Raw genomic sequence first — 24,046 nt, forward strand, 5'->3', positions numbered from 1 at the left:
GCACCCAAACTATTTCAACCCTATACACGGTGGGTGGCATCGGATTACCGTGGAACACGGGGTTGCCCGGTTGAACGATTCTGCCCTTGGCGACATCGATCAACTCGCCGCCCACGAAGTGTAGTAGAGTGCATGGAACGTCGGCGGCGCCCTGCGAAAACATGTAGGGCGTCAGGGATGCCCAGTCAAAGGCAAGGAGATGAAGTCATCGGCTGAGAGGCTTAGTTACCGTGATGGCGTCGAGCTCGGCTAATGTCGAGGCACCGCCAACGGCGGGCATGCAACTAACGGAGGGGCCGCTTGCTGCCGAGGTGCCGGCCGGCGTACACCTGGGTGCATTAAGCTCCAATGCCCGTGCCGGCGCCGGAGACACCAATACCGCCTCCGCCGGAGACACCAATGGCGCCGCCTGCACGTTGTGCGAGTTGCTGGCCGTGAAGCTGGGAACCAGGGGCGGCCCCTGTTGGCCGCCCGCAATCCACGTCCGCAGCCCCTGAATCAAGGTAGGCACAATGGCGGTGAGCGTCGTTCCCAGTTGTTGTTGCACTTGCTCTTGGACAATCTCCGGAATCCGCGCCACTTGTGCCTTGAGTTCTTGAACCTCGCGCGACTGGCTTTCTGAGCTGGTCTTTTTCTCCTTTCGCCCACCAGCGTTATAGTATGACGACCATTTTGTGGACAAGCCTTTGCCGGCCACACGACCAGCTGACGACGGCTTACTGAGCTTATCCTTGTTTTTCATTATGTTCAACGCCCTATTTAGAGTGTTGTCCCAAGGGGAGCTCTGAGACGACCCCGCGCTACTGCTTTCAGTCTCCTGCGGAAGGAATGTGAACCATTTTGAAATTTGGCTTCATTAATTAGAATGCAACCATATGGAGCTAATTACGCGGGGGTGTATTCCTTACCAGAACACGCTCAAGCGCCTTGGTCTTCGGATCCGTGGTAAGCTCCTTTGTTACCGGGTCCTCCTTGTATCGGGCCGTGACATAGTTCCTGGTCTGCTTCTCGCGGTATTTCTCGAAGTGGGGCGGTAGGCCTTGCTCGGCACGCTCCGCGTCCTCCTTGTCCCATATAGGTTCCGCCACTCTGTAACCGCCGGGACCGAGTTTGTGGACCCCTAAGTTCAAGTCCCGCATCTCTTTCCCCCACTGACTTGATTCCTCGGATGCGCCGCTCTCGCACTTGATCTTGAAATCCTTGTAGTCATCTTCGCTGATCGAAGGATTTTTTGCCTTGATCTTCTCATAACTATCACCTTTGTTAATCATTCTCTTCACCGCGCTTCTCCAAGTAGACAGGGCCGTGCTCATCTTCGTGAGGGCGGCACTGTTCACTTTATTCCCTGAGAGGCGTGTGTTTGCAAAGTCAGCGGGGAACTTGTATCGTTCGTGCAGCTTCGTGAAGAGGAGGTTGCGCAAATTCCCTCAGTCCTTATGCCTTAGGTTCTCGGTGTTGATTGAGACGGTGCTCCGGAGAATGCACCCGAGCTGAATCGAGTACCCCTTGACTAATTCTTTGGGCGTCGTTGGATCCCCGTCGCAGTTCACTTCAGTAAATTCCTCCTTGACGGTGCCGAGCACGTTCGGGCGCCGGTCCTTCCGTTGCCTGTTCGGTTGGCTGCCATCTGTGCGTGCGCTGCCATCATCAGTGGTGGCATCCTCGGCGGCACCATCAGTGGTGTCATCCCCGACGCCACTAGGGATTGTGTAGTCAGGATCGGTGTCTTCCGCAGTGTCCTCATAGCGGTGAGGTTCTTCCTCCATCTCCTGGGACAGCTCCCAGAAAGCCTTGCCGCCCGAATCGCCGGCCTCATCGTTGTGGGCCATGTTTCGCTATAAATAGGAAAAAAGTTTGGTCAAAAAGTTGGTTATTGTCAAGGAACAAGATCATGGTCTCATCATTTAGGGTTTGTTGACACCGAGGCATCCTAAAAGCTAAACTTTTATCATTTAGGGTTTGTCGACACCGAGGCACCCTAAAAGCCTAAGCTTTCATCATTTAGGTTTTTATCGACACTGAGGCACCCTAAAAGCCAAGGTTTTATAATTTAGGGTTTATCGATGCTGAGGCACCTTAAATGCTAAGTTAAGTTTTCATCATTTAGGGTTTATCGATGCCGAGGCACCCTAGGTTGACTGATATATATGGGTATCTTCTAATAATATACCCTATCAAGAAAAGGGAAGGAGAATTCTAAGTTGGGCCTAATCACTTGGCTTTATTGCCACCTATGGTTTAATGCAGCAAGAATAAAGGGGCAGTTGATCCTACCTAATTAAGTACTAAGATACCCCGGCCCATGCATTAGTCGCAAGTACCCCATATGTCCTATTTTTAGCAAAGTCATGCTAAAATTCACGGAAAATTTCAGCATGACCTTTGCTGAAAATAGGACATATGGAGTACCCGAATTTGCCAGAACGGAAGTTAATCGACATTCTGGCAAACTCAAGGGCCTCTCGGGGTACAGCAGCAGCATCACAAGTTGACAAAATTCCCAAGTAGTACAACAACAGCATCATAAGTAGTACCAATGAACATATAGTCCAGCACATTCTGAATTTCGATAAATGACAGCAAGTTAACTCATGCTGACAGCAACAAACTTATAACAACATAAATGAAATTGCAGTTGTACGATCATAAACTTATAACAACATAAACTCATGCTGACAGCAACAAATTGCAATGATCAAGCTATCTGAAAACAGAGTACTTGTTGATTAACTATCAAGCTATCTGAAAACAGAGTACTTGTTTATTAACTGGCAGGGTAGATAAGAGACTGCAAATTAAATAGCCATATATCCATCTTCTGAGCTATGAGCCATGGACCATCCACCCCATGAACTAGGAGTGTCATGCAGCATAAAAACTGCCAGTGGCCAGAAGAACTGCACCAAAGCAACTGGAGTTTTGCAACTATGTGATAGTGAACAACACAAGAGGTGCTGCTGCTCAGGGCTTCAATTTCAAATACTACTGGAAGATAACTAACTAAAAATATGTGGAAGTGGAGCATTACTACTCTACAGAAAGATAACGCTATGTAACAAAAGTGTAACTCTATCTATCTACAATGAGTGGAAATGGCCAAGCCTAAACAACTTACTACTTAACCAATTCTCAGGCAGGCCATACACAACACGGTGGCTCATAACGCACCAACCAGTCAGATAACAAGAGCAGTTCAGCACCACTGATACAGTGCTCCAGCTACCAAACCAAACAAGTAAATCAATTACCACACCAGCAGAACCATACAGTCAGTCCCGTGACCCTCACCATACATGTCACTATGATAGAGCATTTGAAGGGAAAATCACATGTTAGGCACGCATAGTGATATGGGGCACATTCAGATGCATACTAGTACAGCATGCGCATAGAAATGGTGCTCTGTTTTACTATCTGATTCTGTCAAAATGCAAGCATGTGATGCAAATAAGTTGGTGGCTCTGCTCGCGCGCGCCGTCTGTAAAGAAAGAAGAGTGGATTACTAGATCACAAAATTTCCTTGAGAGCTCCAAACGGCGCAAGCACAGCAACAGCAATGTGGGGGGGGGCAAGGCGTAGTCGTCGCTAAAATTATGGAAAATTGAACCAACCTACAACAATTTCAGACTACAGTTGCCGATAATTACCAACTCCTGACAATTTCAGACTACAGCAGTTTCAGTTAACTATTTTTTAGACTACAACAATTTCAGTGAACTTTACCAAATCCTGGAATGTCACATGTCTGTCTTGGATAGGATGCAGGTGTACATGGACCAGAAAGAAATCTAGTACTAAGGAATTTACAGAAGATGTGCAGTGCAATGCAAGAACCCCAAGTCTGCGACTTACCATGGCCGATGCACGAAATTCGGTTGTAGCTGAGGTTGAGCACGCGAAGCTTCATCAGTTCCTGGAGCCCCTCGACGTTGGCGATCTTGTTCCGCGACAGATCCAGCGAGTGCAGGCCCTTCGGCGGCGATCCGGGGGAGATATGAACTGCATGACGAACAGAACAGCCCAAATTCAGCAACGGAAGTTGTACTATCTATCTACTAGTTACTGAATGTTTGAAGATGCTACTGTCTAGTACGGGAGCGCGGGAGCGCACGAGCACGCGGGAACGGCGGCCGCATCTAACCCTAGGTCGCCGCCCCGTGGGGCATGGGGATGAGCGGGGGAGAGAGGGAGGGAGGGAGAGAGACTAACCAGGCCGCGCGGGAAGGCTCGCGCCGCTGTCGAGGAGCGCGTCTGACGAGGCTAGCCGCCATTGAGGGGCAGCTCCAACGAGAGAGATTTGGGGGTGGTGGCGGTCTGGTGGGGGTCGGGGGCGTCGGGGGCGGTGGGGGTCGGCGTCGGGGGCGGTGGGCGATGGGCAGCGAGGCGCCGGGGCGTTGGGGGCGATGGTGGTCGGGTGCGGCGGGGGCAGCGAGAACGGCCGGGGACGGCGAGCACGGGGGCGGTGCGGGTGAGGTGAGGCAGTGGGGGGCGGGTGAGGTGAGGCAGAGAGAAAAATGTGAGACTGGGGATAGATTTTAGTGGGGGGAGGGTTAGCAATGGCGCACCCCCTAGCGGTGCGCCATTAGTAATTTTTTTCGATAGCAATGGCGCACCTCGTGGCGGTGCGCGATTAGTAACCTTTTTTTCTGATAGCAATGGCGCACCTCCTAGTGGTGCGCCATTAGTAACCTTTTTTCTGATAGCAATGGCGCACCTCCTAGCGGTGCGCCATTAGTAATTTTTTATTATTATTTTTAGTTGCATCTTTAGTATTTGGTTCAGTTTGCGAATTAATATTAACTAAAATTTATATGCAGTGGCGATCCCGGCCGACCCATTGGCGTACTCGATGCAGACGGAGGAGGCATGGCTCCTGGAGTGGACGGAGGGGGGGCCGCGAAGGGTTCGGCCGGCTGGGCGCGCCGCGGCGGAGGGGTGGCAGCGGCGGCTTGAACCCTAGGTCTCGCTCGAGGGGAGGGAGGGGTGGGTGGTGCACTTGGCCGATTCCATTCGGGGGAACCGAGCAAGGAGACAGGGGAGGGTGCGGGGGGTCGTCGGCGGCGAGGGGGATCTGGCGAGGGGGGATAGCGCGCGATCGAGATGGAGGGGGATCTTGCGCGGGGGGCGAGGGAGAAAGGGATAGATGGGGGAAGGTTAGCAATGGCGCACCTCCCAAGGTGCGCCCTAAGTATATCCATAGCAATGGCACACCACCGAGGGGTTGCGCCATAAGTAACTTTTTTTAGTTGCGTCTAATAATTTTTTATTTGTTATTTCAAAATATTTATCAAATTTGTTATTTGTTATTTCAAAATATTTATGAAGATGAAAAAATATCATCAAATTTTTTATTTAAAAATATTATCAATATTTTTTTGGATTTTTAGTTGCATTCATTTGTGAATTGGTAAAACATTTATGAATATGAAAACATTTATGAATACAATCGAGAAATGAAGGCTACAATTTAAATATAATCGATCTTAGCTAGCTAGCTGTTCACAATCTTCTTGCCCTTATTTTTCGTAAATGGAGTTCTTCTCTTGAACGGACTTCCTTTAGGTAGGGTGGTCCTGCTTCTTCTTGTGGTGTATGCTGGTACTTCATCGTCGTCGTCATGTTCCATCTTCGGGTCGCCGTACTTGTCGAAGTGTTGCTCATTGGCGACTCCATCCATTCCGATGATCTTCCTTTTGCCTCTCCTCATGACAACATGACTGGGCTTTGACGGGTCGGTAATGAAGAAGCATTGGTCCACTTGGGAAGCCAGTACCCATGGCTCATTTTTTGCGGTGACGTTTGCGCCCACGGTCTTGGATTTGGCTTCGGGTATAACCATGGTGGTGAAATACCGGTCTTCTTTTAGGACGCTCTTGGCCCATCTCACACGGAACATCGGGACCTTCTCTCCAGCGTAGCTCAGCTCCCAGATCTCCTCGATCCTTCCGTAGTATCTGTCCTTGTCGTTACCGATGTAGGATTCCATCGTTACCCCGGAGTTCTGATAACCATCGCTCTTCATGTCCTTTCCCTCGGTGTAGAATGTGTAGCCATTGATATCGTACGCCTCATACGTCATCAGGTTGTGCTCGGCGCCCTGTGACAAGGCGAATATGAGTTGCTCTTCCGCGGAAGAATCCTCATGTAAAGGGTACGACAAAAGCTTCTGCTTGAACCAACGCGTGAAACATGAGTTGTGCTCTTTGATTATATCTCCGTCCGTCCTCTGTTGGCCTCGGTCATTGTACTGCTTCTCAATAAAGGTTTTGTGCTCTACCACCCAAGGATCGACCACGTCTATGTGTTGTAGCGCGACTAGGTTTGCTCTTTCAAAGTCGGCGAGTCGACCCTCGAAGTCGACATGCATTTCACGGCGACCCTCACGGTGACCCCATCCAGCGAGCCTGCCGAGGTGCCTGTTGAAGGGCGGACCAACGGGGTTCTCGATGCCTAGATAATTCATGCAGTAGGAGATGCACTCTTCGGTCAGAAAGCCCCTGGCTATGCTTCCCTCTGGACGTGACATGTTGCGAACGTATCCTTTGATGACATCATTCATCCTTTCGAACGGCATCATGTTGTGCAGGAACGTCGGCCTGAGTTGGATGATATCCACCACGATATGGACCAGCAGATGCACCATAACGTCGAAGAATGCGGGTGGGAAGTACATCTCAAGCTCCCATAGTATCACCACGATCTCTTCCTGTAGCCTTCTAAGTTGCCTCACACCAACCGACTTCCGAGAGATGACGTCGAAAAAGTTGCATAGGACAAATAGCATTTCACGGACGTGCGTGCCCATGATCCCACAGATTGCTACTGGAAGTATCTGCGTCATCAGCACGTGACAGTCGTGAGACTTCATCCTGCTGAACTTCTGCTTTGCTGAGTCTAGGTATCTGCTTATCTTCCCCGCGTAACCGTAAGGAAGTTTTACTCCTACGAGGTAGGTGAAAAACTGATCGATCTCCTCCTGACTTAGAGTGAAGCATGCGGGAGGGAAGTCATTTCCGGTCTTCTTGGCCTTTTTTCCTTTGCGACGACTTTTCGTGTCCTGCTTCGCCTCATCATCATCATCATTAGCGTGAAGCTCCTCCCTGATGCCCATTAATTTCAAGTCTACCCTTGCTTTCGGCCCATCTTTGGTCCTCTCTGGCATGTTGAGCAGGGTACCAAGCAGACTCTCGCACACGTTCTTCGTGATATGCATGACATCAAGGCTGTGAGGCACACGGTGGATCTTCCAGTACGGCAAGTCCTAGAAAATAGACCTCGTTTTCCATACCTTCAGCAGCGGCTCTTGCGCCTTTCGCTTCTTTCCCGGCTCTGGCGCTTTTTGCTTCATTCCCGGCAGTGGGCAATTTTTTTGCTGAATGGACCAGTGCTCAACTCTGCACTTCATTCTTTCTGCAACTTGACCTTTTTATGCTCTAAACTTTCACAAGGTATTTTTTTCTATCAGTAAGTGTTCTTTTCTTCTGGGCATTCATTTTTTTGTACCTTTTGCACAATAATATTCAAACTTATGGTACTAGAGAGTTTGTACTTCTCAAAAAATAATCACTCGAAGCTCTTTTTGTTTTAGTTTTAAATTTTCCTTTCATCCTTACTGACGGCGTCATCGCCATCGTACCTGCATGGTTTATATAGTTGAACGGACTTATATTTTTACCATTCCCTTGTTTTAAAAAACTTCTGTTTCTTCTCCACACTTTCTACCGGACAAGTCTTAAATGATACTTTCACTATTTTTCTTTGTTTTACCTCATCGAACAGGGGAACAACACATTATAAGAAACAAAATACACATTTGAAGAAACAAAATAGGTGAATAACCATTGCACATGATCTCATGTGTGCCTTCATCATGGAAAAATAGAGTGGATATCTCCAAGTTCTAAGGTTGAGCAAATCAAACATACATAATATTGTCCAAAAACCCGCATTTTTTCTCACTAAAACAAACTTCTGTACTTGCATACAACCATCTTTGAACTTGGACGGCATCTAGCGCTCAACTTGGACGATGACCAGTGCTCAACTTGAACGGAGGAGATTGTCGTTGCTTTTAACCATGAATGCTTCTAAAGATACTAGGAATTGCTTCGGAACTTCTTTATACTTTTCAACATGAGGGTTCTCTCAGCTAGGCCAAGAAGTAACCCATACATCTTATTTTTGTTCTACAAGAACGAAACACTACAATAATTAACAACTAATCTATCAGTACATCCAGAACAATTTCAGTTTTTAGAACAAACTTCCATTGATGTGTTAAACTCTGAATCTGTATATAGGACATGATGGGTCTCAGGCTACTTACAAAATAGGTTGCATTAGGGGAGAAATTACCTCTATCTCCTGCCCGGATAGAGGATACGTACTTCCAATACACGAACAACAGAACTGAAGTGGCTCTTGTCACCGATCTGCAGTCACTCCAGCCTACCTCGTGCTGCATTCAGGGAGAAAATAAATTAGTGACAGAAAGGGGATTTAGAGAGGAAGAGAAACAGAGGGGGAGGGCATTATAATGAAGTGCAAGATCATTATTTACTTGCAGCTGAGAAATGGATCAATGCTTAACTATAACGAAGTGCAGACATAGTGAAAAAGCATCAAAATGTTGATCAACTAATACTAAATTCTCTTAAAAAACCAACACTAACATGTATTGTTTGCTTAGTCTGGGATGGACTGTCAGAATTTCTAAAGGCACTTAATTACCTTTATTGCACACATAATATTTCAGGATTTCCTCAAGATTTTGCACATTTAAAGCACAATGCAACGAAAAGAACACACAACTTGAACTGAGAATCAAAATGAAAGTTGGAGTAGCATGCCTGTGAGAGGAAGGTCGAGGGCAGCAAGGCGTGCAGTGGGCCAAGGACTTAGCTGTACGGGGCCGGCAGCGGCGCTAGCGCGCGAAGAACCCCAGCCACAGTTCAGAGAGTACAAACTAAATGAATAGTAGCTGATCCATCAGCGAGCATGAATCAGAAAGAAAATGTTCAAAGAAAAATGAGATGGCGTTCTCACTGTGTGGGTGCTCAATGGGTGCAGCGCTGGGTGAAGATGGTGGTCGCAGTAACACTTGGACTGCGGTAATAGCTCGACTTGAACAGCTCCCAACAATTGTGGATCCCCTGGCTGCTGCAAGTTTGACTTGGTGAAGATGGTGCAACAGCAAGTTCGACTTTGTGCGATAACTTTGCTGCTTGAGAACCTGGGGTGTCCGTCCTCGAACTGCAGGCATGTAGATTTTCAAATGATGAAAGTCACAAAAGTGAGCTATTTTTGTTTTACTTCAAATAAATCAACATGAAAAGGACAAATACAGATAAATATTTTTTTTGTGCGACATTCTGAAGCAGATGTCAGTTTGACCTTTTTAACTACTTTTTTGCACAAGGAGATGATGTTATTGAACTGGCTAGGTACATTCAGTTTTACCTAGCATGGTTGGACTAGTAATGCAAGCACTGGTTCCAAGGTTTTATAGAGATCGGTAGCCATCCAACTATGAAATGCATGCAAACCAATCTGCATACACTAGCGAACATTGAAAAAAAGAACCCCTGTTTCTCAACTTTGAACTTTTGTATGGGTTTTCCCTCAACTTATTGTATCCGCGAGTCTGAACTGATGCAAGTATATAAGAATACCAAACATTTATTACCTGAACCTGAAAAGGATCTGAGACAGGTTGCCCTGGAACTGCAACTTGTATCTTTTACTGCTCATCTTTAACATTAAGAAAGTACTAATCAGTACTAGTATTTGTGTAAGTCATACTAATTAGTACTGCTGCTTGCCGTACTGATGAGCACTAGTACTGATCGCTAACATAGAGAATTTTTCATCTAGTTGACTTTTAACATTATATTAGAAAAGGTGAGCTACAAAATAAAAAACTAGATTAGAATAGAAGCATTGGCTTATATTAGAAACGATGAGCTACGAAATAAACAACCAGATGCGAATTTGCTTCAAGTCAGGTTTGCTATTTTTTTGAATTTGATGCATGTTGCACTATAGGACTGCTACTGGTTTGCAAGTTGGACTTGAGTACTTTAAATTGTTTGCATAGTTTACTGCCGAAATCTAAACCACAAAGGAACACATCGGCATTACCAATCGTATATAGCAAAACTGAACTTTCTGCGTCTACTGTTGTTTTTACAGAGTGGACTTATGTTTTCTTATGTACTTGAACTATTAAAGATTTTGAAAATTGCCACCATCACACATATTATACTTGAAAACCCTTGCCAGACTAGGCACCCCCCAAATCCTGCACAACAAAGCATCCCCCAAGTGAATTGTAGTAGCCTCTCTCTCTCTATGTCTCTTTTTTGCATCTCTCTCTCTCTGTGTGTGTCTCTTTTTTGCATCTATGAGCAGTCCCCCAAAGAACTCCTGAACTTTCAGTTCGATCAAAATCAAGATTACAAGAAAAATGGCCTTCATGGATGGCAGTATGTGAACTGAAGAGTAGGAGAGGAGGAGCACGAAGGTGTTTCTCACCAATCGTGTTCCTGATGGCGTGGTGGATGGCAAGAATCCATGGCTGAACAGGAGGTCGAGGCGTCGTGGAAGGAACTCCAGGGGTATGTTTCGTTACCAGGGTTTGCATATGGATGAACTGACTGACCCATTTTCCTTGTACTGAACCTTCTTTGTATGGAAGCTTGTTTTCCAGAAATTTAAGACTATGCAAATACTATGTACAATATGGACATTTAGTAAGTCCGAACTGATCTTTTTGGCACTTTTTGCACCGAGGTAATAGAAGTGAACCTGTGACGAAGAATAGAAATCAAAAAGAAATTTTTTGGAGGTGGAATAAGACATCGGAGATCGGGTGGACCGGCTACACCTCCTCCTCTGGACTGATTGCTCCGGCGAAGTGGAGCTGATGGAGGCAGAGATCATGAGCATCGCGATTTGGCCACTGCAGGGAATCCCATTGACCACCAAGTCATCCTTGCTATTCCAGGATGACGTCCAGAGCACTGCGATGGGGGTGGAGGAGCCGGTGTCGCCGGAGGGAATGGCGACTAGAGCAAATAAGTTTAGACATAAGCTATTTGCTTTCTATTCCTGGTGGTGTTTATTCAGCAAGGGCACCAGGGATGACTAGAGCAAATAAGTTTAGCCATCCCTATGGTGTTTATTTAGGATCCATGCAAAGTAAAGTAGCATCTGTTTTCGAAATGGATGGTTATAGGTTTAGACAGAAGTTAATTTTCAGCAATGCCCTTACGGCAAAGCAAACTAAAATGTATCATTTTGCCTCAGGACTCTGCACATTTAAAGCATAATGCACTGAAAAGAACACACAAGTTAAACTGAAAATCAAAATAAAATTTGGGGTAGCATGCCTGTGAGGAAGGAGGTCGAGGGCAGCAGGGTGCACAGTGGGCGAAGGACGCACAAGGAAGATGAGTTACCTCGTCGCTAGGCTGCGAGGCGACCTCCATCTTGGAGGTCCTCGGGTTGGAGTGCATCGGCAACGAGTGGTGGGGCTGCGATAGGGGACAGGTTGGAGCAGTGGCCCTGCAGAGATGATGACAGCATGAGGTGTTGCGGCTTGGAGCAGCAACAAGAGAAACAGAGGAACCGCCAACACGTTGCTGGCAAGGTTGCACCTGAGGTTGGAAAACATAGTTAATTAATTAACTCATCTAATGTAATCATCCAAGAGTTCTAGTCTTGGGTATGTATAACACTAAACAAAATTTTAGAAATTGAACTGAAGTAGAATACGAATTTGAACTAAACGAGAATAAGAAATTAAACTCAGCTAAAATAACAAATAGCTGAACCTTTCTTTCAATTCACATATTATCATGAAATAGTCCCAGGCTGTAAGGTTTAATACATGAAAGCAGAAATATATAAGCAGGCATCGCCGCCGGAAATACTTAGTGCACGAGAGAACCTGCACTGCTAGATTTGTTGAGAGAGTACTGAGGGCAGTACATCCCCATGGCAGATAGGTAATTTCAAGTTCTATATGAACCAAGGTTTTTGAGTCGCCGAGTCAAGCCAAGTCGCCGAGGCTGCGGCTAGTGACTTGCTAGCTTGAGTCAGCGACTTGGCTTGATTAGTCGCCCCAAGTCGCCATGCCACAACAGTACATAGAGCAGCAGAGCACATAGATATACAGCAGCAGAAGAGCACATATACAACAGAGAAAATATACTACATCTAAGCAGAGCACATATAGAGCCCACCCTGCACTCTCTTTCATATACTACATCTAAGCAGAGCACATATAGAGCCCACCCCGCGCTCTCTTTCCTTCGGTCCTCCTCCTTCCCCAGTCCCCACATGATGACATATATAGCAGCAGCAAGCCACGCGAGCCAGCGAGCAAGCGAGTCATGCGACTAATCGCCCCAAGTCGCCGGCGAGCCACGCGAGTCGCGCGACTTGCTCCCTGAGTCAAGTCGCCTGCGCGAGCCAGCCACGCCGCGACGACTTGGCAATTAGTCGGCGACTCAAAAATAGGGATATGAACCAGCACTGCTGGATTTGTTAAGAAAGTACTAAGGGCAACACATCGCCTCCAAAGCTTCTGGGTGCAGGACAAAACACGTCGTGCTTGGCCACCTAGGATGCGTCCATCGACGCATCGCGTACTTAGAAACTTGAGGAGGCGCTTCAGGACTAGCCAAACCTTCTTATTGGAGAAGCCAAGAGGCTTCATGGCCTCTAACACTTTCTAGTAGCATTACCATAGTTGGAAACCATGGCGTTTAATCAAATGGTTCAGGGATCACTCCCAGTCAGTCCCACTGCTACCTGTGCCGCAGAGAACATGAATATAAAGCAGACGGTGACTCATCAATTTTTCTTTACGATATATCTAAACTTACAAAATTTTGAAACTTGCACTGACAATACTTTAGGTGATATATCTAAACTTTACAGAATTTGGAAGAAACTCGCTGCAAATCATTACTTATTTAGGTGATATATCTAAACTTACATAATTTTGAAACTTGCACTGACGATATTTCTGCACACACACCAACTATTTCTGTGATTTTTCATGGACTGGCGATAGATTACACACTGAACTAATACTAAGTCTGGTACAAAAATTCTCTATCACGTAGTTGAACGGGCTCTCTTCGTAGTGGTGTACGACCTGGGGTGGCGGAGGTGAACTGCCTGTGCGCTGAGGCGGCGGAGGGTGACACCGGAAAATTGGCCCGCGACACAGCACGGGCGCTTCGCCGAGAGGATGCCACACACGGCGTGGTGAGTGCACGATGCAACAGCGCGAGAAGGAGGGGCCGTGGCGATGGTCAGGGCGCAGGGCCATGTTGTTGGCCGGTGGTGTTGGTTAGGGAGCAGGGCCACGGCAATGGGCAAACACCAAAGTATTTTGCAATCAACCAATATAATCCAATATCAACTGGTTGAAGTGAACTGAACTATTATATTTTTGTTTTTTCAATTACACACACTGAACTTATCAAGGGAGATAGAAGTGAATTGAAGGGATTTGAATGCTGCAGCGGATCTTGGCTTCAATAGATCATGGCAATAAGTAATATTCCTCAGTCCAAATAAGTGATTTTTTTGTTAAGCAGCAGGAGCAGTTTACATTGGGTTTGGAACTTTGAATTAAACACATCAGGTAGGGGGTGGCCATCTATCTATCTATAGTGGCATTGGGTGTGTGTATTCCTGTATCAAAGATTCAATTTGTTGTTGTGCATATCAAACTTTTTTAAGTGTTACTCACGGCTAAATAGATAGAATGTGTATGTTTTGTTCAGTACACCATGTTTATGTTGATCAGTACACCATGTGATGCAATTGCAAAGTCTATTTCTTTCTGAAACAAGCAATATTCACAAAGGACCTAATTTCTAGGATCAGAAGGCACTTGTCTTGAACTGACAGATTTACAACAAATAGACCAAATTCGCGAACTAGATTAGCCGAATTTCTACACACACAAAAATGCACGGTGGGAACTTGTCGGACAGGAGCGGGCGAACTGCACGGTGCATCGCTGCAGCCGTCCTCATTTTACTTCAAGATCCTAATGGTGTTGCTCCTGCTGAAGAGGAGAGTCGGGGAGGTGGAAGATGGGGGCTGACCTGCGAATCCCACCGGCGGCCACCTGCTGGAGCTCCTCACCGTCTCGGAAGTAGAAAGAAAGGAGAGTGTGCACGCATGGCGACGTCATCCTTGTCGTCGTGGAGAAGTACGACTGCTGGAGACACTGCAAAGCAGCACAATAATATTACATGTTTTCTAAAGTTGAGTAAAACATGTTTGAGATTATCAACAGTACACATATCGTATCTTTCAGCAGATCAACTCATATATCTGAATGTGTAAACGTAGAACAACTAATTTGAATGGATCTCTATCATGGCTGGAGAAAAGGACTTGCAGTGGTTGATATGAATCGAGCAAAAAAACAATAGATAAGAACGATGCAATCCAGCGAGGGATTTTGTTATTTGAGCTTGAACTAATTAGCAAAACCACCCATCTATTATTAGAACTTACAAGCAGAAGAATATGCACTTCTGCGTAGTGTGAAGCTGAACCCAAAATTTATCAAATGATCAGTTGTTATTTGGGTCGTGTGAGCTGCAGAAAAGAAACCAAATGTATCACAAGGCCAAGTTCTGAACTGAACCTCTGGGCGTTCAAAGTTCTGAACCGACCCTCTTTGAAGCTGAGAGAACAAAGTTGCACGGGGTTGACAGGGGTGTTGACGCACAGGGTTCTCCTGGTGGCGTTGAACTGACATCGGTGGCGGAGGTGAACTGCCTGCGTGCTGAGGTTGTGGAGGTGAAGCAGCACAAAGTTTGTGGAGGAGCAACTCCACCTTGCTGCTACAATGTGTACAACACAAGTGTTGAAGGAACAGCTTCAACATGCTACGCTAGATATCGCTCTAGAGGCGAATGTAGGTTGATAGGGCAGCAAGAGTTCAATCCAGAACTCCTAAGGCACAAGATCTACTCCAAGATCTTAGATAAGAACAACAAGTTCTATTATAGGTAGGGGTACATAGTCTGCCTCCAAAGTAGAGGCGAGGACCTCTATTTATAGGGCTTTGGGAAGCCTTCACATACTTCTACTTATAGCTGGAATACTCTAGAAAACATTATGTAAGTTTCACCATTCTACTCATAGCTACTCACAACTAGAAGACTCTAGAAAACAGTAGGTAGGATAGAAAAGAAAAGGAAAGAAATACTACACTAGAGTGGCAGCATCTAGAAGTAGCCAAACAGATCTGGCATGTGTTTTCTTTCTTCTCATCTAGTGTTCCTCATCATTCTCCCCTGGTTGTTTGGAACTCGCCCTCGAGTTATCTTCATAGATCGCTTCTTCTGGATGATAGAGAGTCAAGTCCGCAACATCGAAAGTGTTGGAGATACCCATGTCACTTGGAAGATCTATCACATAAGCGTTATCATTTATCTTCCTCATGATAGAGAAGGGCCCATACCTTCGCTGCCTAAGTTTCCCTTTAACACCTAAAGGCAGCCTCTCTTTTCGGAGGTAGACCATCACCTTATCACCGACTTGGAATGATTTTGGCCTCTTTTTGCAATCAGCAGGTTGTTTATATTTCTGATTTTGTGCTTCCAAAGCGCCGCAAATCTCTTCAAATAACTCGGTGTAATTATCAGCAAAGGACAATGCTGATTTTGAGTTTCCCCTTGATGGCAGCTTCACCAGGTCCACCACATGTGTTGGAACTTTAGTGTAGACAATGGAAAAAGGGCTCCTTCCTGTGGATCCATGCTTGGATTTATTGTAGGAGAACTCTGCAAGAGATAAAGCCAAATCCCATTGCCCCTTTCTTTCTCCACAAATGCAATGGATCAGATTACCCAAAAACTTGTCCACCACTTCCATTTGTCCATCTGTTTGTGGATGAGCAGTGCTAGAAAATTTCAATTCAGTGTTGAGTTGCTTCCACAAAGTGAGCCAAAATGCAGCAAGAAACTTGCTATCACGGTCTGAGACAATGGACCTTGGAACTCCATGAAGTCTGACCACTTCTCGAAAGAATAGGTTTGCCACATGATGAGCATCCGTTGTCTTGCGGCATGGGATGAAATGAGCCATCTTAGAGAATCTATCCACCACCACAAATACAGCATCACTTCCTCGTCTTGTTCTTGGCAAGCCCAAGACGAAGTCCATAGAAATGTCCTTCCATGGAACAACAGGAACAGGCAAAGGCATGTATAATCCTGTGTTCTGGACTTGGCCTTTGTAGGTCTGACATACGGGGCACCGTTGAACGAACATGGCCACTAAGATCACTTGAATGGAGCTCTCTAACCAGCTTGTCACGTATAGAACTTCTTGGAATGCACAAACGATCATTTTTGAAGAGATATGCATCTTGCATCAAATAGTCATCACCTAATGGTTGGTCCCTTGCGTGCTTTACCCAAACATGGCCAAACTCTTCGTCACCCTCATACAACTCCTTTATTTGACCCATGCCCAGAAGTTCAGCTTCAAAAGAAATCAAGAGGCATGCACGACGACTCAAAGCATCGGCCACTCTGTTAGTTATTCTAGATTTTTGCATGATGAGATAGTTAAACCTCTCAAGATATGATGCCCATCTTGCTAGCATGCGGTCAACATGCTTTTGATTTGTAAAATGCTTCAAGGATTGATGGTCGCTATAAACAATGAATTCTTTAGGCGGCAAATAGACTTCCCAAGTTTTCAACGCTCTGAAAACGGCGTATAATTCTTGCTGATAGGTACTCCATTTCTGTCTAGCTTCACTTAACTTCTCACTAAAGAAAGCAATGGGCTTCCTTTCTTGAGATAGGACAGCTCCAATGCCTACTCCACTTGCATCACACTCCAACTCAAAAGTCTTGTTGAAATCAGGTAGTACCAAGACAGGAGCTTGTGATAGCTTTTGTTTAATCTCATTGAAGCTAGCTTCAGCTGCTTCTGCCCATTGGAACTTTCCTTTCTTCAACCACTCAGTAATTGGTGCCATGATAGTGCTGAAATTCTTAACAAATCGCCTATAGAAAGTTGCAAGGCCATGAAAGCTTCTTACCTCAGAAATGGTCTTAGGAGTTGGCCATTCTCGGATTGCTTCAACCTTAGAATCATCAACACGAATGCCGTCACATGTTATGACGAATCCTAGGAAAAGAAGTTGTGTTTGCAGGAAAACAAATTTCTTCAAGTTGACGTAGAGCTCATTTTCCCTTAGTACTTCTAGCACCTTCCGAATGTGATCAAAGTGTTCATCCTCATCCTTGCTATAGATCAAGATGTCATCGAAATAGACCACAACAAAGTGGGATAAGAAGGGTCTAAGGACTTGATTCATTAAGTGCATAAAGGTACTTGGTGCATTTGAGAGTCCAAATGGCATGACTAGCCATTCAAACAACCCTTCCTTTGTCTTGTAGGCGGTCTTCCATTCATCCCCGGGTCTTATACGGATTTGATGATATCCACTTCTTAAATCTAGCTTTGTGAACACTCTTGCTCCACTAAGCTGATCCAACATATCATCCAGACGGGGAATATGGAATCTATACCTTACGGTGATGTTGTTAACGGCTCTACTATCCGTACACATGCGTCAAGATCCATCTTTCTTTGGCGCGAGTAGGGCTGGTACAGCACATGGGCTAATACTTTCTCGAATGTGCCCCTTTTGCAACAATTCCTCCACTTTCTCCTTCAATATACCATGCTCCTTTGGGCTCATTCGATACTGTGGGAGATTAGGAAGACTTGCTCCTGGAATTAAGTCAATTCTATGTTGAATTCCTCTCATCGGTGGCAAGCCATGTGGCTCCCCAAGTATGTTCTGAAATTCTGCCAATAAACCACGTACCTTTGCTGGAATTTCAACAGTCAGGTGCTCTTCTCCCTTTACAACAAGTGCATCACACAAATCTGCCTCCTTCAAGTCTTCCATAAACTCATGAGAGGTATGGGAGATAGTTAACATAGTTTTCCCCTCCTCCTTAGAGGTATTACCTTCGGGTTTGTTTGGTAATATAATGATCCTTCTCTTGTTCCAAATGAAAGAGTAAGAATTTTCCTTGCCCTTGTGTGTAGTATCCACATCAAATTGCCAAGGCCTCCCAAGAAGAACATGGCTGGCATCCATGTCAACCACATCACACAACACATTTGAGCGATAATGCTTACCCAAAGAAAGTGGCAGGTTGCATTGTTTGGTGATCCTCATATTCACTCCTTTCTTGATCCATCCAATAGTGTAGGGATTTGGATGATAATGGGTTTCAAGCTTTAAATGGTCCACCAACTTCTGGGAGATAAGATTCTCGCAGCTGCAACTATCAATCACTAGTTTGCATACCTTGCCATTCACCGTGCATTTGCTCTCAAATATTTTCTTCCGTTGTGTGTCATCGAGTTGTGGTGTGGAACATAGGACACGCTGGATCACACATACCACCTCTTCACCTTCTTCTTGACAAACCTCTTGTCTGTCTACATCTTCAGATTCGTATTATTCCTCATCGCTTTCACCATCATGGATAGTCGTGTTAACAAATTTCCTTAGTGGGTAGCCGCTGGATATGTGTCCCTCTTTACCACATTTATAGCACTTTGGGCCTTCATTTGCCTTACCCTTGCCTCTAGTTTGCTTCGGGATGGGTTGTTTTGTCTTTGGTGGAGTGGTCTTTTCTTCCACTCTATTAGGTTGGATCCTAGATGAGCCTTCGGTATGAGGATATGGAGGATATGGAGCCTTAGTTGTCTTTCTCATCCTCACAAACCTCTCGGCCTTTAAGGCTAGAGCTTGTGCTTGATCAATGGACCAGATTTGTTGCATCATCAATCGATCTTGAATAGCATCATTGAGACCATTGATGTACCTTGCAACTTGTTGCTCTTCAGTTTCAGCAAGGTTGCACCTCACTTGTAGCCTTAGAAACTCCTCCGTGTAATCTGAAACAGTCCTATTTCCTTGAGCACAATTTTGAAATTGGATAAATAGGATCTGGTCATAATCGGCGGGCAAAAATGTCCCTTTCAAGAGGCCTTTCATTTGTCGCCAAGTTCTAACACGAGGTTCTCCTCTCAGCCTGCGCTCCTCTTGAACGCGATGCCACCATGCACCGGCTCCTCCTTTCAGTTTGTATGCGACCAAAGGAACTCTACGATCTTCCGGAACCTCCATGACCTCAAAGAAAGTCTCCACTTCATATAACCAATCCAGGCACCCTTCAATGTCAACATTTCCATTAAAACATGGGATCTCAGCTTTCACCTTGTATGTATCTCTTGCATATGTAGGGTTGGGTGCTCTCCGATATGCGTAGAGATTTGGCTCTTCAAGGGCATCATCATATTCTTCACCTTCAGAAGCCTCAACATAAATTGGCCTTCTTGAAGCACGTTGAACAACATGTTGTCGTGGCGGTCTTGCTCCAAGATTACCTCTCCTTCTTCCTTGATGAACATCTTCCTCTTCTTTAGATGAATCTCCTTCATTGGTAGCAGGGGGGACACCCTTTCTTATCATCTCAACCAGCTAGTCAAATCTCCTATTAAGATCTTCACGCAGCTCTTTGATTTGTTGTTCAGCAGAATCCATCCTCTTCTCCAATTGCTCCATTGCTTGCTGCAACTTACTCTCGAAGAGTACAGCAAGAACTAGTATGGGTCAACGAGGCTCTGATACCACCTGAAGCAGCACAAAGTTTGTGGAGGAGCAACTCCACCTTGCTGCTACAATGTGTACAGCACAAGTGTTGAAGGAACAGCTTCAACGTGCTGCGCTAGATATCGCTCTAGAGGCGAATGTAGGTTGATAGGATAGCAAGAGTTCAATCCAGAACTCCTAGGGCACAAGATCTACTCCAAGATCTTAGATAAGAACAACAAGTTCTTTTATAGGTAGGGGTACATAGTCTGCCTCCAAAGTAGAGGCGAGGACCTCTAATTATAGGGCTTTGGGAAGCCTTCACATACTTCTACTTATAGCTGGAATACTCTAGAAAACATTATGTAAGTTTCACCATTCTACTCATAGCTACTCACAACTAGAAGACTCTAGAAAACAGTAGGTAGAATAGAAACGAAAAGGAAAGAAATACTACACTAGAGTGGAAGCATCTAGAAGTAGCCAAACAGATCTGGCATGTGTTTTCTTTCTTTTCATCTAGTGTTCCTCATCAGGAGGGCGACGCCGGAACATGGGGCCGGGGCACGGCGCGTGTTACAGGAATTTCTTTGAACTCCCATGGTAGTAATACATGGACTTATGTGACGATAGGAATTCTTGGACTAGCACGCGACGGTTGAGCAGACACGATAAACATTCTGAAGTCATCTAAGCTACAACATTTGGCAAGAACGAGCTACCTACAAATGAACATGAAACAAAGTAAAAATGGTGCTCCACTGCACTGAGTCAAATTAGGAAACACATGGCGTGCACCTCATGAGCCGGTGGTTGAAGTTGATGGAGCAGAGCAGCATCGAATGGTGCTAGTCACTAGCTTCCATGCGCGGGGGCAGGGGGAGGAAGAGGTGCCGGGGGCATATCTAGTCCCGTACACGACGGAGGCAGGCGATGGGCGATGTTGGTGGCCGGTGGGTGGCGCGACTGAAGGATGACCGGCGGGAACGTGGGACAGAGGGTGGCCGGGGGCGCGCGGGATGGAGGATGGCCAGCGGGTGCGCGGGGTAGAGGGTGGCCGGGGGCGTGCGGGGTGGAGGGTGGCCGGTAGGAGCGCGGGATGGAGGTTGGGCGGCGGCGCGCGGGGCACTACTAGGAAAAGGCCTGCTAGTGGCGCACCTGTTTTGGCTACTAATGGCGCACTACAGGTGCGCCACTAGCACCTGTTTTTTTCTTAATCTCGGGTCACTATGGCTTAATCTCGGGTCAATATGCTTAATCTCAAGTCAAATCGCACTAAGTGGTCAAACTTCCCGGAAGGTCACCCATCCTCACACTACTCCAGCACGAGCACGCTTAACTTCGCAGTTCTATCTAACCCCAGCACCACCTCACTTAACAGGCACTTGTTGATATATCTATCATATCAATCCTATTAAACCTTGTCGATGTCTAGGACTTTGTTCATGTTCATGAGTATGATGAAATTTTGAAAAATATTTCAAACTTCCCGGTCATATTACGTATCATTTTTTGAAAAAAAATTCCAAAAAAAAGTTCAAAACCAATTTTTTTCCTGTTACTAGTGGGGCACCTAGGTGCGCCACTAGTAAGTTTGAATTTTTTTTCCATTTTTTCCCCTCTAGATCTTAAAAGCCCCGTAACTTTTTTCTGTTAGTTCTTTGAGGATTTTGAAAATGTTTAACGGGGTTTCCCCAGTTAAATTCGGATGTAACTTTTCGAGTAGATGATTTTTCATATAAAAAACTTTTTAATCCGAGTTCGTATGCAAAAGTTATGCCCATTTTAGAAATTCCAGAGAGATTTTGCAAATAAAGTCGAAATTCATATTTGTAAATTTTCCCAACAAGTAGACCACATATCACATGGGAAACTTATTTTCTTTTATTTTTTTGACATTTCCATCATTTTCTTTTATTTTTTAAAAAACTAAAAAGGCGGTCCAGGGGGAGGGTGCATCCGGTGGAATTTTTGGGCCAAGTTAGTAATGGCGCACCATGGGAGTGGTGCGCCATTACTAGTTCAACTAGTAATGGCGCACCACACACACGGTGCGCCATTACTAGTTTTGAAAAAAAATAAAAAAATTTGAAAAAAAATTATTAGTGGCGCACCGTGGATGTGGTGCGCCATTACTAGTTTAACTAGTAATGGCGCACTATCCACAGATGCGCCATTACTAGTTTTGAAAAAAAAAATAAAAAAAATTATTAGTAGTGGCGCACCGTGGATGTGGTGCGCCATTAGTATTTGGACACTAATGACGCACCAACACATGATGCGCCATTAGTATATAGTAGTGGCGCAACACATGTGTGCTGCGCCATTAATGTCCATATTATCTATAGCCCTTTTCCTAGTAGTGGGGTGGAGGGTGGCCCGTAGGAGCACGGGATGGACGTTGGCCGGCGGCGCGCGGGGTGGAGGCTGGCCAGGGGGCGCGCGGGGTGGAGGTTGGCCGGTGGCGCGCTGGGCGGAGGGGAAGGCCGGCGAGTGGGAAGAGGTGATTGCAGACACTTATATATTGTGTCGGTCCGCTTTGAAACTTTTAGAATTTCAAAAGTAATATCGGTGTGCTCCTATGGTTTAGGAGCAAGATAACATCTAATTCTGAAAGGTGTCATAGCCAATAACAGTGATCCGGCTCGTTTCTGTTGGCCACCTATTAAATCCGAACCAGCATTGGCCAGTTGTGAGAGAGTATCGTACTATGACGAGTCTATTTATGAGGTAATTTTTTTGGTGAATAATGGAAATGTGGTAGCTTTTGAAGTAAGAAAACTTTATGATTATATGTAGGTTATTAATAAAACGTGTTTGTGGTACCTAAGTTGAGTGAGATTTTCTTTTGTTTGAGTTGACGATGCTAGCGGTCCGATGTAATCTCAATACACTTATCCATGCATGACACATAGGAAAGCTCAATGCGTTGACTTAGACATTAAAAAAACTCAAAAAAGTTATAATCAGCAACACCCTTAAGCTATACATGTATAAATTTGGTCCAGTTATGTCCTATGCTCAAGGAGGTCAGAGGTGGTACATGAGCTATGTGCAAGATACATTCGAAGATCGTGTTCCAAGAGTTCTTCACCAAGTATAGATGGAGATGTTTTTGAAAGGTTATAGATGAAGATGTAACAATGAGCTAGGCCTAGATTTGGCCTACAAGTCTAATGATTGCCAATTTGCACGTCCATTGAACATGTGGAAACATATGTGTATAGTGGTGCACGTTGTGTGTCGGACTTTATCACCCCGCTCACCCAGTTGATGGCACGGTGGCATAGTAGATTGGCAAGTAAGGTGCCAAATCTGTGCCTATAAATAGAGGTGCTACTAACTCTGGCCAACAACAACAATTACAACATAGTATTCCACTCGCAACCATAAGAGATAAGTGAGAGAGATTTGCTCGAAAACCTTAAAATCAACCCTGAAGAACACCAAGCTCGTGGCGATCCTTGTCCTCCAGGTCATCCTGGTCATGGGAATCCTCACACACGTGAATGGTTCGTGGTTGTTCATGCTTCTTTATTCTATTTGTTTCCTTAAAAAAGTTTGATTGCCTTTTTGCAATTCCATTGATGTCTTCTATATCTCATAAGTGATTACTAACATGATACCATGCTATGCATGCGTACAGCCAACTACTTCCCCAAGTGTTGCGACAAATGCAGGTAATTCTCGGGGGTCGATGTATGTGACGACGCCCATCCTCAGTGCCCCAAGGGCTGCTCCACATGCCGAGCGGTGCAGACAGGCCGTGTCAAGACGTTCCGGTGTGCCGACATGCGCTCCACCATCAATGGCACGTGCGGCCCACGTTGCAAAAAAAAACTAACCGGTTCAACTCATATCACAAGACTTGTTCCGCCAATAATAAAAGCTCACATAATATGAGCATTGTCATCGTGTTTATGCGTACATGTGGCCTCACAATGCATGTACTATTGTCGGCCGTCGTCGTCTTCGTCGTTATTGTTTCTATCTGTCTCTTCGAGACTAAGTTGTTGTTTCTCGCCGATCAGGTGCTCGTTCTATCTTCCGTGAATAAACACCTGTGTTAATTGTGTGTCTCCGTTTAAAGATAATTTGTTCATGTCACACGAATTTTATGAGCAACTAGTGTTTAAATACCGGTGTGCTTTTGTACATAGTAAATAACTCTTATCGTCCTACTCTTTTATCATTTCATTGCTAGAATTCAAACTCTATGTCTGTTAAACTGTTATTAACATTCAGAGTGCTCAGGCTATATGTGGCTCTATCTTCGTAGTCTACACATGTATGCAAAATAATAATTTCATTGGATCTACTTACGTCTATACATATGGAAATATGGGAGAAACACAACATAGTTGTTCATGT

The 24,046-nt window shown here is 45.3% G+C and overlaps 1 long non-coding RNA gene across 1 annotated transcript; it reads left to right on the top strand.

Moving 5' to 3' along the window:
- The first annotated feature begins 23,026 nt into the window (after positions 1 to 23,026).
- Positions 23,027 to 23,769, top strand: LOC123170090 (uncharacterized). The gene is made up of 2 exons (XR_006485033.1): positions 23,027 to 23,187; positions 23,322 to 23,769. It is a non-coding gene; the product is annotated as an uncharacterized lncRNA (long non-coding RNA).
- Positions 23,770 to 24,046: the final 277 nt, after the last annotated feature.

The sequence above is a fragment of the Triticum aestivum genome, chromosome 1D (genome assembly GCF_018294505.1).
Source record: "Triticum aestivum cultivar Chinese Spring chromosome 1D, IWGSC CS RefSeq v2.1, whole genome shotgun sequence".
NCBI classification, from domain to species: domain Eukaryota; kingdom Viridiplantae; phylum Streptophyta; class Magnoliopsida; order Poales; family Poaceae; genus Triticum; species Triticum aestivum.